We start from the raw sequence: 15,496 nt of genomic DNA on the forward strand, positions 1-15,496 counted from the left end.
ACTTTTGTGACTTTTTACACTTTGAACCTCGATAACTTCGGGAAATGATGACCAAATGGCTTAAACATATTGTCAATTTAATCTACTCGACGAGACCTGTAAGATGACACAACACATCATATTTGCATCTTGTTCAAGTTCCTTGAAAAATTGTACTTTATGTGCTCAAACACACAACTTTTGTGACTTTTTACACTTTGATGCTCGATATCTTCGGGAAATGATGACCAAATTGCTTAAACAAACTGTCAATTTAATCTACTCGACGAGACCTGTAAGATGACACAACACATCATATTTGCATCTTGTTCAATTTCCAAGAAAAATAGTACTTTATGTGCTCAAACACACAACTTTTGTGACTTTTTACACTTTGAAGCTCGATAACTTTGGCAAATGATGACCAAATTGCTTAAATAAAGTGTCCAATGAATCTACTCGACGAGACCTGTAAGATGACACAACACATCATATTTGCATCTTGTTCAAGTTCCTTGAAAAATTGTACTTTATGTGCTCAAGCACACAACTTTTGTGACTTTTTACACTTTGAAGCTCGATAACTTCGGCAAATGATGACCAAATTGCTTAAACAAACTGTCAATTTAATCTACTCGACGAGACCTGTAAGATGACACAACACATCATATTTGCATCTTGTTCAATTTCCAAGAAAAATTGTACTTTATGTGCTCAAACACACATCTTTTATGACTTTTTACACTTTGAAGCTCGATAACTTCGGCAAATGATGACCAAATTGCTTAAACAAACTGTCAATGTAATCTACTCGACGAGACCTGTCAGATGACACAACACATCATATTTGCATCTTGTTCAATTTCCAAGAAAAATTGTACTTTATGTGCTCAAACACACATCTTTTATGACTTTTTACACTTTGAAGCTCGATAACTTCGGCAAATGATGACCAAATTGCTTAAACAAACTGTCAATGTAATCTACTCGACGAGACCTGTAAGATGACACAACACATCATATTTGCATCTTGTTCAATTTCCAAGAAAAATTGTACTTTATGTGCTCAAACACACATCTTTTATGACTTTTTACACTTTGAAGCTCGATAACTTCGGCAAATGATGACCAAATTGCTTAAACAAACTGTCAATGTAATTTACTCGACGAGACCTGTCAGATGACACAACACATCATATTTGCATCTTGTTCAATTTCCAAGAAAAATAGTACTTTATGTGCTCAAACACACAACTTTTGTGACTTTTTACACTTTGAAGCTCGATAACTTCGGCAAATGATGACCAAATTGCTTAAACAAACTGTCAATTTAATCTACTCGACGAGACCTGTAAGATGACACAACACATCATATTTGCATCTTGTTCAAGTTTCTTGAAAAATAGTACTTTATGTGCTCAAACACACAACTTTTGTGACTTTTTACACTTTGAACCTCGATAACTTCGGGAAATGATGACCAAATGGCTTAAACATATTGTCAATTTAATCTACTCGACGAGACCTGTAAGATGACACAACACATCATATTTGCATCTTGTTCAAGTTCCTTGAAAAATTGTACTTTATGTGCTCAAACACACAACTTTTGTGACTTTTTACACTTTGATGCTCGATATCTTCGGGAAATGATGACCAAATTGCTTAAACAAACTGTCAATTTAATCTACTCGACGAGACCTGTCAGATGACACAACACATCATATTTGCATCTTGTTCAATTTCCAAGAAAAATTGTACTTTATGTGCTCAAACACACATCTTTTATGACTTTTTACACTTTGAAGCTTGATAACTTCGGCAAATGATGACCAAATTGCTTAAACAAACTGTCAATGTAATCTACTCGACGAGACCTGTCAGATGACACAACACATCATATTTGCATCTTGTTCAATTTCCAAGAAAAATAGTACTTTATGTGCTCAAACACACAACTTTTGTGACTTTTTACACTTTGAAGCTCGATAACTTCGGCAAATGATGACCAAATTGCTTAAACAAACTGTCAATTTAATCTACTCGACGAGACCTGTCAGATGACACAACACATCATATTTGCATTTTGTTCAAGTTCCTTGAAAAATAGTACTTTATGTGCTCAAACACACAACTTTTGTGACTTTTTACACTTTGAAGCTCGATAACTTCGGCAAATGATGACCAAATTGCTTAAACAAACTGTCAATTTAATCTACTCGACGAGACCTGTAAGATGACACAACACATCATATTTGCATCTTGTTCAATTTCCAAGAAAAATAGTACTTTATGTGCTCAAACACACAACTTTTGTGACTTTTTACACTTTGAAGCTCGATAACTTCGGGAAATGATGACCAAATGGCTTAAACATATTGTCAATTTAATCTACTCGACGAGACCTGTAAGATGACACAACACATCATATTTGCATCTTGTTCAAGTTCCTTGAAAAATTGTACTTTATGTGCTCAAACACACAACTTTTGTGACTTTTTACACTTTGAACCTCGATAACTTCGGGAAATGATGACCAAATGGCTTAAACATATTGTCAATTTAATCTACTCGACGAGACCTGTAAGATGACACAACACATCATATTTGCATCTTGTTCAAGTTCCTTGAAAAATTGTACTTTATGTGCTCAAACACACAACTTTTGTGACTTTTTACACTTTGATGCTCGATATCTTCGGGAAATGATGACCAAATTGCTTAAACAAACTGTCAATGTAATCTACTCGACGAAACCTGTCAGATGACACAACACATCATATTTGCATCTTGTTCAATTTCCAAGAAAAATTGTACTTTATGTGCTCAAACACACATCTTTTATGACTTTTTACACTTTGAAGCTCGATAACTTCGGCAAATGATGACCAAATTGCTTAAACAAACTGTCAATTTAATCTACTCGACGAGACCTGTAAGATGACACAACACATCATATTTGCGTCTTGTTCAAGTTCCTTGAAAAATAGTACTTTATGTGCTCAAACACACAACTTTTGTGACTTTTTACACTTTGAAGCTCGATAACTTTGGCAAATGATGACCAAATTGCTTAAATAAAGTGTCCAATGAATCTACTCGACGAGACCTGTAAGATGACACAACACATCATATTTGCATCTTGTTCAAGTTCCTTGAAAAATTGTACTTTATGTGCTCAAGCACACAACTTTTGTGACTTTTTACACTTTGAAGCTCGATAACTTCGGCAAATGATGACCAAATTGCTTAAACAAACTGTCAATGTAATCTACTCGACGAGACCTGTCAGATGACACAACACATCATATTTGCATCTTGTTCAATTTCCAAGAAAAATTGTACTTTATGTGCTCAAACACACATCTTTTATGACTTTTTACACTTTGAAGCTCGATAACTTCGGCAAATGATGACCAAATTGCTTAAACAAACTGTCAATGTAATCTACTCGACGAGACCTGTAAGATGACACAACACATCATATTTGCATCTTGTTCAATTTCCAAGAAAAATTGTACTTTATGTGCTCAAACACACATCTTTTATGACTTTTTACACTTTGAAGCTCGATAACTTCGGCAAATGATGACCAAATTGCTTAAACAAACTGTCAATGTAATTTACTCGACGAGACCTGTCAGATGACACAACACATCATATTTGCATCTTGTTCAATTTCCAAGAAAAATAGTACTTTATGTGCTCAAACACACAACTTTTGTGACTTTTTACACTTTGAAGCTCGATAACTTCGGCAAATGATGACCAAATTGCTTAAACAAACTGTCAATTTAATCTACTCGACGAGACCTGTAAGATGACACAACACATCATATTTGCATCTTGTTCAAGTTTCTTGAAAAATAGTACTTTATGTGCTCAAACACACAACTTTTGTGACTTTTTACACTTTGAAGCTCGATAACTTTGGCAAATGATGACCAAATTGCTTAAATAAAGTGTCCAATGAATCTACTCGACGAGACCTGTAAGATGACACAACACATCATATTTGCATCTTGTTCAATTTCCAAGAAAAATTGTACTTTATGTGCTCAAACACACAACTTTTATGACTTTTTACACTTTGAAGCTCGATAACTTCGGCAAATGATGACCAAATTGCTTAAACAAACTGTCAATGTAATCTACTCGACGAGACCTGTCAGATGACACAACACATCATATTTGCATCTTGTTCAATTTCCAAGAAAAATTGTACTTTATGTGCTCAAACACACATCTTTTATGACTTTTTACACTTTGAAGCTCGATAACTTCGGCAAATGATGACCAAATTGCTTAAACAAACTGTCAATGTAATCTACTCGACGAAACCTGTCAGATGACACAACACATCATATTTGCATCTTGTTCAATTTCCAAGAAAAATTGTACTTTATGTGCTCAAACACACAACTTTTATGACTTTTTACACTTTGAAGCTCGATAACTTCGGCAAATGATGACCAAATTGCTTAAACAAACTGTCAATGTAATCTACTCGACGAGACCTGTCAGATGACACAACACATCATATTTGCATCTTGTTCAATTTCCAAGAAAAATTGTACTTTATGTGCTCAAACACACATCTTTTATGACTTTTTACACTTTGAAGCTCGATAACTTCGGCAAATGATGACCAAATTGCTTAAACAAACTGTCAATGTAATCTACTCGACGAAACCTGTCAGATGACACAACACATCATATTTGCATCTTGTTCAATTTCCAAGAAAAATTGTACTTTATGTGCTCAAACACACATCTTTTATGACTTTTTACACTTTGAAGCTCGATAACTTCGGCAAATGATGACCAAATTGCTTAAACAAACTGTCAATTTAATCTACTCGACGAGACCTGTAAGATGACACAACACATCATATTTGCGTCTTGTTCAAGTTCCTTGAAAAATAGTACTTTATGTGCTCAAACACACAACTTTTATGACTTTTTACACTTTGAAGCTCGATAACTTCGGCAAATGATGACCAAATTGCTTAAACAAACTGTCAATGTAATCTACTCGACGAGACCTGTCAGATGACACAACACATCATATTTGCATCTTGTTCAATTTCCAAGAAAAATTGTACTTTATGTGCTCAAACACACATCTTTTATGACTTTTTACACTTTGAAGCTCGATAACTTCGGCAAATGATGACCAAATTGCTTAAACAAACTGTCAATGTAATCTACTCGACGAGACCTGTCAGATGACACAACACATCATATTTGCATCTTGTTCAATTTCCAAGAAAAATAGTACTTTATGTGCTCAAACACACAACTTTTATGACTTTTTACACTTTGAAGCTCGATAACTTCGGCAAATGATGACCAAATTGCTTAAATAAAGTGTCCAATGAATCTACTCGACGAGACCTGTCAGATGACACAACACATCATATTTGCATCTTGTTCAATTTCCAAGAAAAATTGTACTTTATGTGCTCAAACACACATCTTTTATGACTTTTTACACTTTGAAGCTCGATAACTTCGGCAAATGATGACCAAATTGCTTAAATAAAGTGTCCAATGAATCTACTCGACGAGACCTGTCAGATGACACAACACATCATATTTGCATCTTGTTCAATTTCCAAGAAAAATAGTACTTTATGTGCTCAAACACACAACTTTTGTGACTTTTTACACTTTGAAGCTCGATAACTTTGGCAAATGATGACCAAATTGCTTAAATAAAGTGTCCAATGAATCTACTCGACGAGACCTGTAAGATGACACAACACATCATATTTGCATCTTGTTCAAGTTCCTTGAAAAATAGTACTTTATGTGCTCAAACACACAACTTTTGTGACTTTTTACACTTTGAAGCTCGATAACTTTGGCAAATGATGACCAAATTGCTTAAATAAAGTGTCCAATGAATCTACTCGACGAGACCTGTAAGATGACACAACACATCATATTTGCATCTTGTTCAATTTCCTTGAAAAATAGTACTTTATGTGCTCAAACACACAACTTTTATGACTTTTTACACTTTGAAGCTCGATAACTTCGGCAAATGATGACCAAATTGCTTAAATAAAGTGTCCAATGAATCTACTCGACGAGACCTGTCAGATGACACAACACATCATATTTGCATCTTGTTCAATTTCCAAGAAAAATTGTACTTTATGTGCTCAAACACACATCTTTTATGACTTTTTACACTTTGAAGCTCGATAACTTCGGCAAATGATGACCAAATTGCTTAAACAAACTGTCAATGTAATCTACTCGACGAAACCTGTCAGATGACACAACACATCATATTTGCATCTTGTTCAATTTCCAAGAAAAATTGTACTTTATGTGCTCAAACACACATCTTTTATGACTTTTTACACTTTGAGGCTCGATAACTTCGGCAAATGATGACCAAATTGCTTAAACAAACTGTCAATGTAATCTACTCGACGAAACCTGTCAGATGACACAACACATCATATTTGCATCTTGTTCAATTTCCAAGAAAAATTGTACTTTATGTGCTCAAACACACAACTTTTATGACTTTTTACACTTTGAAGCTCGATAACTTCGGCAAATGATGACCAAATTGCTTAAACAAACTGTCAATGTAATCTACTCGACGAGACCTGTCAGATGACACAACACATCATATTTGCATCTTGTTCAATTTCCAAGAAAAATTGTACTTTATGTGCTCAAACACACATCTTTTATGACTTTTTACACTTTGAAGCTCGATAACTTCGGCAAATGATGACCAAATTGCTTAAACAAACTGTCAATGTAATCTACTCGACGAAACCTGTCAGATGACACAACACATCATATTTGCATCTTGTTCAATTTCCAAGAAAAATTGTACTTTATGTGCTCAAACACACATCTTTTATGACTTTTTACACTTTGAAGCTCGATAACTTCGGCAAATGATGACCAAATTGCTTAAACAAACTGTCAATTTAATCTACTCGACGAGACCTGTAAGATGACACAACACATCATATTTGCGTCTTGTTCAAGTTCCTTGAAAAATAGTACTTTATGTGCTCAAACACACAACTTTTGTGACTTTTTACACTTTGAAGCTCGATAACTTCGGCAAATGATGACCAAATTGCTTAAACAAACTGTCAATGTAATCTACTCGACGAGACCTGTCAGATGACACAACACATCATATTTGCATCTTGTTCAATTTCCAAGAAAAATTGTACTTTATGTGCTCAAACACACATCTTTTATGACTTTTTACACTTTGAAGCTCGATAACTTCGGCAAATGATGACCAAATTGCTTAAACAAACTGTCAATTTAATCTACTCGACGAGACCTGTAAGATGACACAACACATCATATTTGCATCTTGTTCAATTTCCAAGAAAAATAGTACTTTATATGCTCAAACACACAACTTTTGTGACTTTTTACACTTTGAAGCTCGATAACTTCGGCAAATGATGACCAAATGGCTTAAACATATTGTCAATTTAATCTACTCGACGAGACCTGTAAGATGACACAACACATCATATTTGCATCTTGTTCAAGTTCCTTGAAAAATAGTACTTTATGTGCTCAAACACACAACTTTTGTGACTTTTTACACTTTGAACCTCGATAACTTCGGGAAATGATGACCAAATGGCTTAAACATATTGTCAATTTAATCTACTCGACGAGACCTGTAAGATGACACAACACATCATATTTGCATCTTGTTCAAGTTCCTTGAAAAATTGTACTTTATGTGCTCAAACACACAACTTTTGTGACTTTTTACACTTTGATGCTCGATATCTTCGGGAAATGATGACCAAATTGCTTAAACAAACTGTCAATTTAATCTACTCGACGAGACCTGTAAGATGACACAACACATCATATTTGCATCTTGTTCAAGTTCCTTGAAAAATTGTACTTTATGTGCTCAAGCACACAACTTTTGTGACTTTTTACACTTTGAAGATCGATAACTTCGGCAAATGATGACCAAATTGCTTAAATAAAGTGTCCAATGAATCTACTCGACGAGACCTGTAAGATGACACAACACATCATATTTGCATCTTGTTCAAGTTCCTTGAAAAATAGTACTTTATGTGCTCAAACACACATCTTTTATGACTTTTTACACTTTGAAGCTCGATAACTTCGGCAAATGATGACCAAATTGCTTAAATAAAGTGTCCAATGAATCTACTCGACGAGACCTGTAAGATGACACAACACATCATATTTGCATCTTGTTCAAGTTCCTTGAAAAATAGTACTTTATGTGCTCAAACACACAACTTTTGTGACTTTTTACACTTTGAAGCTCGATAACTTCGGCAAATGATGACCAAATTGCTTAAATAAAGTGTCCAATGAATCTACTCGACGAGACCTGTAAGATGACACAACACATCATATTTGCATCTTGTTCAAGTTCCTTGAAAAACAGTACTTTATGTGCTCAAACACACAACTTTTGTGACTTTTTACACTTTGAAGCTCGATAACTTTGGCAAATGATGACCAAATTGCTTAAATAAAGTGTCCAATGAATCTACTCGACGAGACCTGTAAGATGACACAACACATCATATTTGCATCTTGTTCAATTTCCAAGAAAAATTGTACTTTATGTGCTCAAACACACATCTTTTATGACTTTTTACACTTTGAAGCTCGATAACTTCGGCAAATGATGACCAAATTGCTTAAACAAACTGTCAATGTAATCTACTCGACGAGACCTGTAAGATGACACAACACATCATATTTGCATCTTGTTCAAGTTCCTTGAAAAATAGTACTTTATGTGCTCAAGCACACAACTTTTGTGACTTTTTACACTTTGAAGATCGATAACTTCGGCAAATGATGACCAAATTGCTTAAATAAAGTGTCCAATGAATCTACTCGACGAGACCTGTAAGATGACACAACACATCATATTTGCATCTTGTTCAAGTTCCTTGAAAAATAGTACTTTATGTGCTCAAACACACAACTTTTGTGACTTTTTACACTTTGAAGCTCGATAACTTTGGCAAATGATGACCAAATTGCTTAAATAAAGTGTCCAATGAATCTACTCGACGAGACCTGTAAGATGACACAACACATCATATTTGCATCTTGTTCAAGTTCCTTGAAAAATAGTACTTTATGTGCTCAAACACACAACTTTTGTGACTTTTTACACTTTGAAGCTCGATAACTTCGGCAAATGATGACCAAATTGCTTAAACAAACTGTCAATTTAATCTACTCGACGAGACCTGTAAGATGACACAACACATCATATTTGCGTCTTGTTCAAGTTCCTTGAAAAATAGTACTTTATGTGCTCAAACACACAACTTTTGTGACTTTTTACACTTTGAACCTCGATAACTTCGGGAAATGATGACCAAATGGCTTAAACATATTGTCAATTTAATCTACTCGACTAGACCTGTAAGATGACACAACACATCATATTTGCATCTTGTTTAAGTTCCTTGAAAAATTGTACTTTATGTGCTCAAACACACAACTTTTGTGACTTTTTACACTTTGATGCTCGATATCTTCGGGAAATGATGACCAAATTGCTTAAACAAACTGTCAATTTAATCTACTCGACGAGACCTGTAAGATGACACAACACATCATATTTGCGTCTTGTTCAAGTTCCTTGAAAAATAGTACTTTATGTGCTCAAACACACAACTTTTGTGACTTTTTACACTTTGAAGCTCGATAACTTCGGCAAATGATGACCAAATTGCTTAAATAAAGTGTCCAATGAATCTACTCGACGAGACCTGTAAGATGACACAACACATCATATTTGCATCTTGTTCAAGTTCCTTGAAAAATAGTACTTTATGTGCTCAAACACACAACTTTTGTGACTTTTTACACTTTGAACCTCGATAACTTCGGCAAATGATGACCAAATTGCTTAAATAAAGTGTCCAATGAATCTACTCGACGAGACCTGTAAGATGACACAACACATCATATTTGCGTCTTGTTCAAGTTCCTTGGAAAATAGTACTTTATGTGCTCAAACACACAACTTTTGTGACTTTTTACACTTTGAACCTCGATAACTTCGGGAAATGATGACCAAATGGCTTAAACATATTGTCAATTTAATCTACTCGACGAGACCTGTAAGATGACACAACACATCATATTTGCATCTTGTTCAATTTCCAAGAAAAATAGTACTTTATGTGCTCAAACACACAACTTTTGTGACTTTTTACATTTTGAAGCTCGATAACTTTGGCAAATGATGACCAAATTGCTTAAATAAAGTGTCCAATGAATCTACTCGACGAGACCTGTAAGATGACACAACACATCATATTTGCATCTTGTTCAAGTTCCTTGAAAAATAGTACTTTATGTGCTCAAGCACACAACTTTTGTGACTTTTTACACTTTGAAGATCGATAACTTCGGCAAATGATGACCAAATTGCTTAAATAAAGTGTCCAATGAATCTACTCGACGAGACCTGTAAGATGACACAACACATCATATTTGCATCTTGTTCAAGTTCCTTGAAAAATAGTACTTTATGTGCTCAAACACACAACTTTTGTGACTTTTTACACTTTGAAGCTCGATAACTTTGGCAAATGATGACCAAATTGCTTAAATAAAGTGTCCAATGAATCTACTCGACGAGACCTGTAAGATGACACAACACATCATATTTGCATCTTGTTCACGTTCCTTGAAAAATTGTACTTTATGTGCTCAAGCACACAACTTTTGTGACTTTTTACACTTTGAACCTCGATAACTTCGGGAAATGATGACCAAATGGCTTAAACATATTGTCAATTTAATCTACTCGACTAGACCTGTAAGATGACACAACACATCATATTTGCATCTTGTTCAAGTTCCTTGAAAAATTGTACTTTATGTGCTCAAGCACACAACTTTTGTGACTTTTTACACTTTGAAGATCGATAACTTCGGCAAATGATGACCAAATTGCTTAAATAAAGTGTCCAATGAATCTACTCGACGAGACCTGTAAGATGACACAACACATCATATTTGCATCTTGTTCAAGTTCCTTGAAAAATAGTACTTTATGTGCTCAAACACACAACTTTTGTGACTTTTTACACTTTGAAGCTCGATAACTTTGGCAAATGATGACCAAATTGCTTAAATAAAGTGTCCAATGAATCTACTCGACGAGACCTGTAAGATGACACAACACATCATATTTGCATCTTGTTCACGTTCCTTGAAAAATTGTACTTTATGTGCTCAAGCACACATCTTTTATGACTTTTTACACTTTGAAGCTCGATAACTTCGGCAAATGATGACCAAATTGCTTAAACAAACTGTCAATTTAATCTACTCGACGAGACCTGTAAGATGACACAACACATCATATTTGCATCTTGTTCAATTTCCAAGAAAAATAGTACTTTATGTTCTCAAACACACAACTTTTATGACTTTTTACACTTTGAAGCTCGATAACTTCGGCAAATGATGACCAAATTGCTTAAACAAACTGTCAATGTAATCTACTCGACGAGACCTGTCAGATGACACAACACATCATATTTGCATCTTGTTCAATTTCCAAGAAAAATAGTACTTTATGTGCTCAAACACACAACTTTTGTGACTTTTTACACTTAGAAGCTCGATAACTTCGGCAAATGATGACCAAATTGCTTAAACAAACTGTCAATGTAATCTACTCGACGAGACCTGTCAGATGACACAACACATCATATTTGCATCTTGTTCAATTTCCAAGAAAAATAGTACTTTATGTGCTCAAACACACAACTTTTGTGACTTTTTACACTTTGAAGCTCGATAACTTCGGCAAATGATGACCAAATTGCTTAAACAAACTGTCAATTTAATCTACTCGACGAGACCTGTCAGATGACACAACACATCATATTTGCATCTTGTTCAAGATCCTTGAAAAATTGTACTTTATGTGCTCAAACACACAACTTTTGTGACTTTTTACACTTTGAACCTCGATAACTTCGGGAAATGATGACCAAATGGCTTAAACAAACTGTCAATTTAATCTACTCGACGAGACCTGTAAGATGACACAACACATCATATTTGCATCTTGTTCAAGTTCCTTGAAAAATTGTACTTTATGTGCTCAAGCACACAACTTTTGTGACTTTTTACACTTTGAAGATCGATAACTTTGGCAAATGATGACCAAATTGCTTAAATAAAGTGTCCAATGAATCTACTCGACGAGACCTGTCAGATGACACAACACATCATATTTGCATCTTGTTCAATTTCCAAGAAAAATAGTACTTTATGTGCTCAAACACACAACTTTTGTGACTTTTTACATTTTGAAGCTCGATAACTTCGGCAAATGATGACCAAATTGCTTAAACAAACTGTCAATGTAATCTACTCGACGAGACCTGTCAGATGACACAACACATCATATTTGCATCTTGTTCAATTTCCAAGAAAAATAGTACTTTATGTGCTCAAACACACAACTTTTGTGACTTTTTACACTTTGAAGCTCGATAACTTCGGCAAATGATGACCAAATTGCTTAAACAAACTGTCAATTTAATCTACTCGACGAGACCTGTCAGATGACACAACACATCATATTTGCATCTTGTTCAAGATCCTTGAAAAATTGTACTTTATGTGCTCAAACACACAACTTTTGTGACTTTTTACACTTTGAACCTCGATAACTTCGGGAAATGATGACCAAATGGCTTAAACAAACTGTCAATTTAATCTACTCGACGAGACCTGTAAGATGACACAACACATCATATTTGCATCTTGTTCAAGTTCCTTGAAAAATTGTACTTTATGTGCTCAAGCACACAACTTTTGTGACTTTTTACACTTTGAAGATCGATAACTTTGGCAAATGATGACCAAATTGCTTAAATAAAGTGTCCAATGAATCTACTCGACGAGACCTGTAAGATGACACAACACATCATATTTGCATCTTGTTCAATTTCCAAGAAAAATAGTACTTTATGTGCTCAAACACACAACTTTTGTGACTTTTTACACTTTGAAGATCGATAACTTTGGCAAATGATGACCAAATTGCTTAAATAAAGTGTCCAATGAATCTACTCGACGAGACCTGTAAGATGACACAACACATCATATTTGCATCTTGTTCAATTTCCATGAAAAATAGTACTTTATGTGCTCAAACACACAACTTTTGTGACTTTTTACACTTTGAAGCTCGATAACTTCGGCAAATGATGACCAAATTGCTTAAATAAAGTGTCCAATGAATCTACTCGACGAGACCTGTAAGATGACACAACACATCATATTTGCATCTTGTTCAAGTTCCTTGAAAAATAGTACTTTATGTGCTCAAACACACAACTTTTGTGACTTTTTACACTTTGAAGCTCGATAACTTCGGCAAATGATGACCAAATTGCTTAAACAAACTGTCAATTTAATCTACTCGACGAGACCTGTAAGATGACACAACACATCATATTTGCGTCTTGTTCAAGTTCCTTGAAAAATAGTACTTTATGTGCTCAAACACACAACTTTTATGACTTTTTACACTTTGAAGCTCGATAACTTCGGCAAATGATGACCAAATTGCTTAAACAAACTGTCAATGTAATCTACTCGACGAGACCTGTCAGATGACACAACACATCATATTTGCATCTTGTTCAATTTCCAAGAAAAATTGTACTTTATGTGCTCAAACACACATCTTTTATGACTTTTTACACTTTGAAGCTCGATAACTTCGGCAAATGATGACCAAATTGCTTAAACAAACTGTCAATGTAATCTACTCGACGAGACCTGTCAGATGACACAACACATCATATTTGCATCTTGTTCAATTTCCAAGAAAAATAGTACTTTATGTGCTCAAACACACAACTTTTATGACTTTTTACACTTTGAAGCTCGATAACTTCGGCAAATGATGACCAAATTGCTTAAATAAAGTGTCCAATGAATCTACTCGACGAGACCTGTCAGATGACACAACACATCATATTTGCATCTTGTTCAATTTCCAAGAAAAATTGTACTTTATGTGCTCAAACACACATCTTTTATGACTTTTTACACTTTGAAGCTCGATAACTTCGGCAAATGATGACCAAATTGCTTAAATAAAGTGTCCAATGAATCTACTCGACGAGACCTGTCAGATGACACAACACATCATATTTGCATCTTGTTCAATTTCCAAGAAAAATAGTACTTTATGTGCTCAAACACACAACTTTTGTGACTTTTTACACTTTGAAGCTCGATAACTTTGGCAAATGATGACCAAATTGCTTAAATAAAGTGTCCAATGAATCTACTCGACGAGACCTGTAAGATGACACAACACATCATATTTGCATCTTGTTCAAGTTCCTTGAAAAATAGTACTTTATGTGCTCAAACACACAACTTTTGTGACTTTTTACACTTTGAAGCTCGATAACTTTGGCAAATGATGACCAAATTGCTTAAATAAAGTGTCCAATGAATCTACTCGACGAGACCTGTAAGATGACACAACACATCATATTTGCATCTTGTTCAATTTCCTTGAAAAATAGTACTTTATGTGCTCAAACACACAACTTTTATGACTTTTTACACTTTGAAGCTCGATAACTTCGGCAAATGATGACCAAATTGCTTAAATAAAGTGTCCAATGAATCTACTCGACGAGACCTGTCAGATGACACAACACATCATATTTGCATCTTGTTCAATTTCCATGAAAAATAGTACTTTATGTGCTCAAACACACAACTTTTGTGACTTTTTACACTTTGAAGCTCGATAACTTCGGCAAATGATGACCAAATTGCTTAAATAAAGTGTCCAATGAATCTACTCGACGAGACCTGTAAGATGACACAACACATCATATTTGCATCTTGTTCAAGTTCCTTGAAAAATAGTACTTTATGTGCTCAAACACACAACTTTTGTGACTTTTTACACTTTGAAGCTCGATAACTTCGGCAAATGATGACCAAATTGCTTAAACAAACTGTCAATTTAATCTACTCGACGAGACCTGTAAGATGACACAACACATCATATTTGCGTCTTGTTCAAGTTCCTTGAAAAATAGTACTTTATGTGCTCAAACACACAACTTTTATGACTTTTTACACTTTGAAGCTCGATAACTTCGGCAAATGATGACCAAATTGCTTAAACAAACTGTCAATGTAATCTACTCGACGAGACCTGTCAGATGACACAACACATCATATTTGCATCTTGTTCAATTTCCAAGAAAAATTGTACTTTATGTGCTCAAACACACATCTTTTATGACTTTTTACACTTTGAAGCTCGATAACTTCGGCAAATGATGACCAAATTGCTTAAACAAACTGTCAATGTAATCTACTCGACGAGACCTGTCAGATGACACAACACATCATATTTGCATCTTGTTCAATTTCCAAGAAAAATAGTACTTTATGTGCTCAAACACACAACTTTTAT

Source organism: Euwallacea fornicatus, chromosome 37 (assembly GCF_040115645.1).
Source record: "Euwallacea fornicatus isolate EFF26 chromosome 37, ASM4011564v1, whole genome shotgun sequence".
Lineage (NCBI taxonomy): Eukaryota > Metazoa > Arthropoda > Insecta > Coleoptera > Curculionidae > Euwallacea > Euwallacea fornicatus.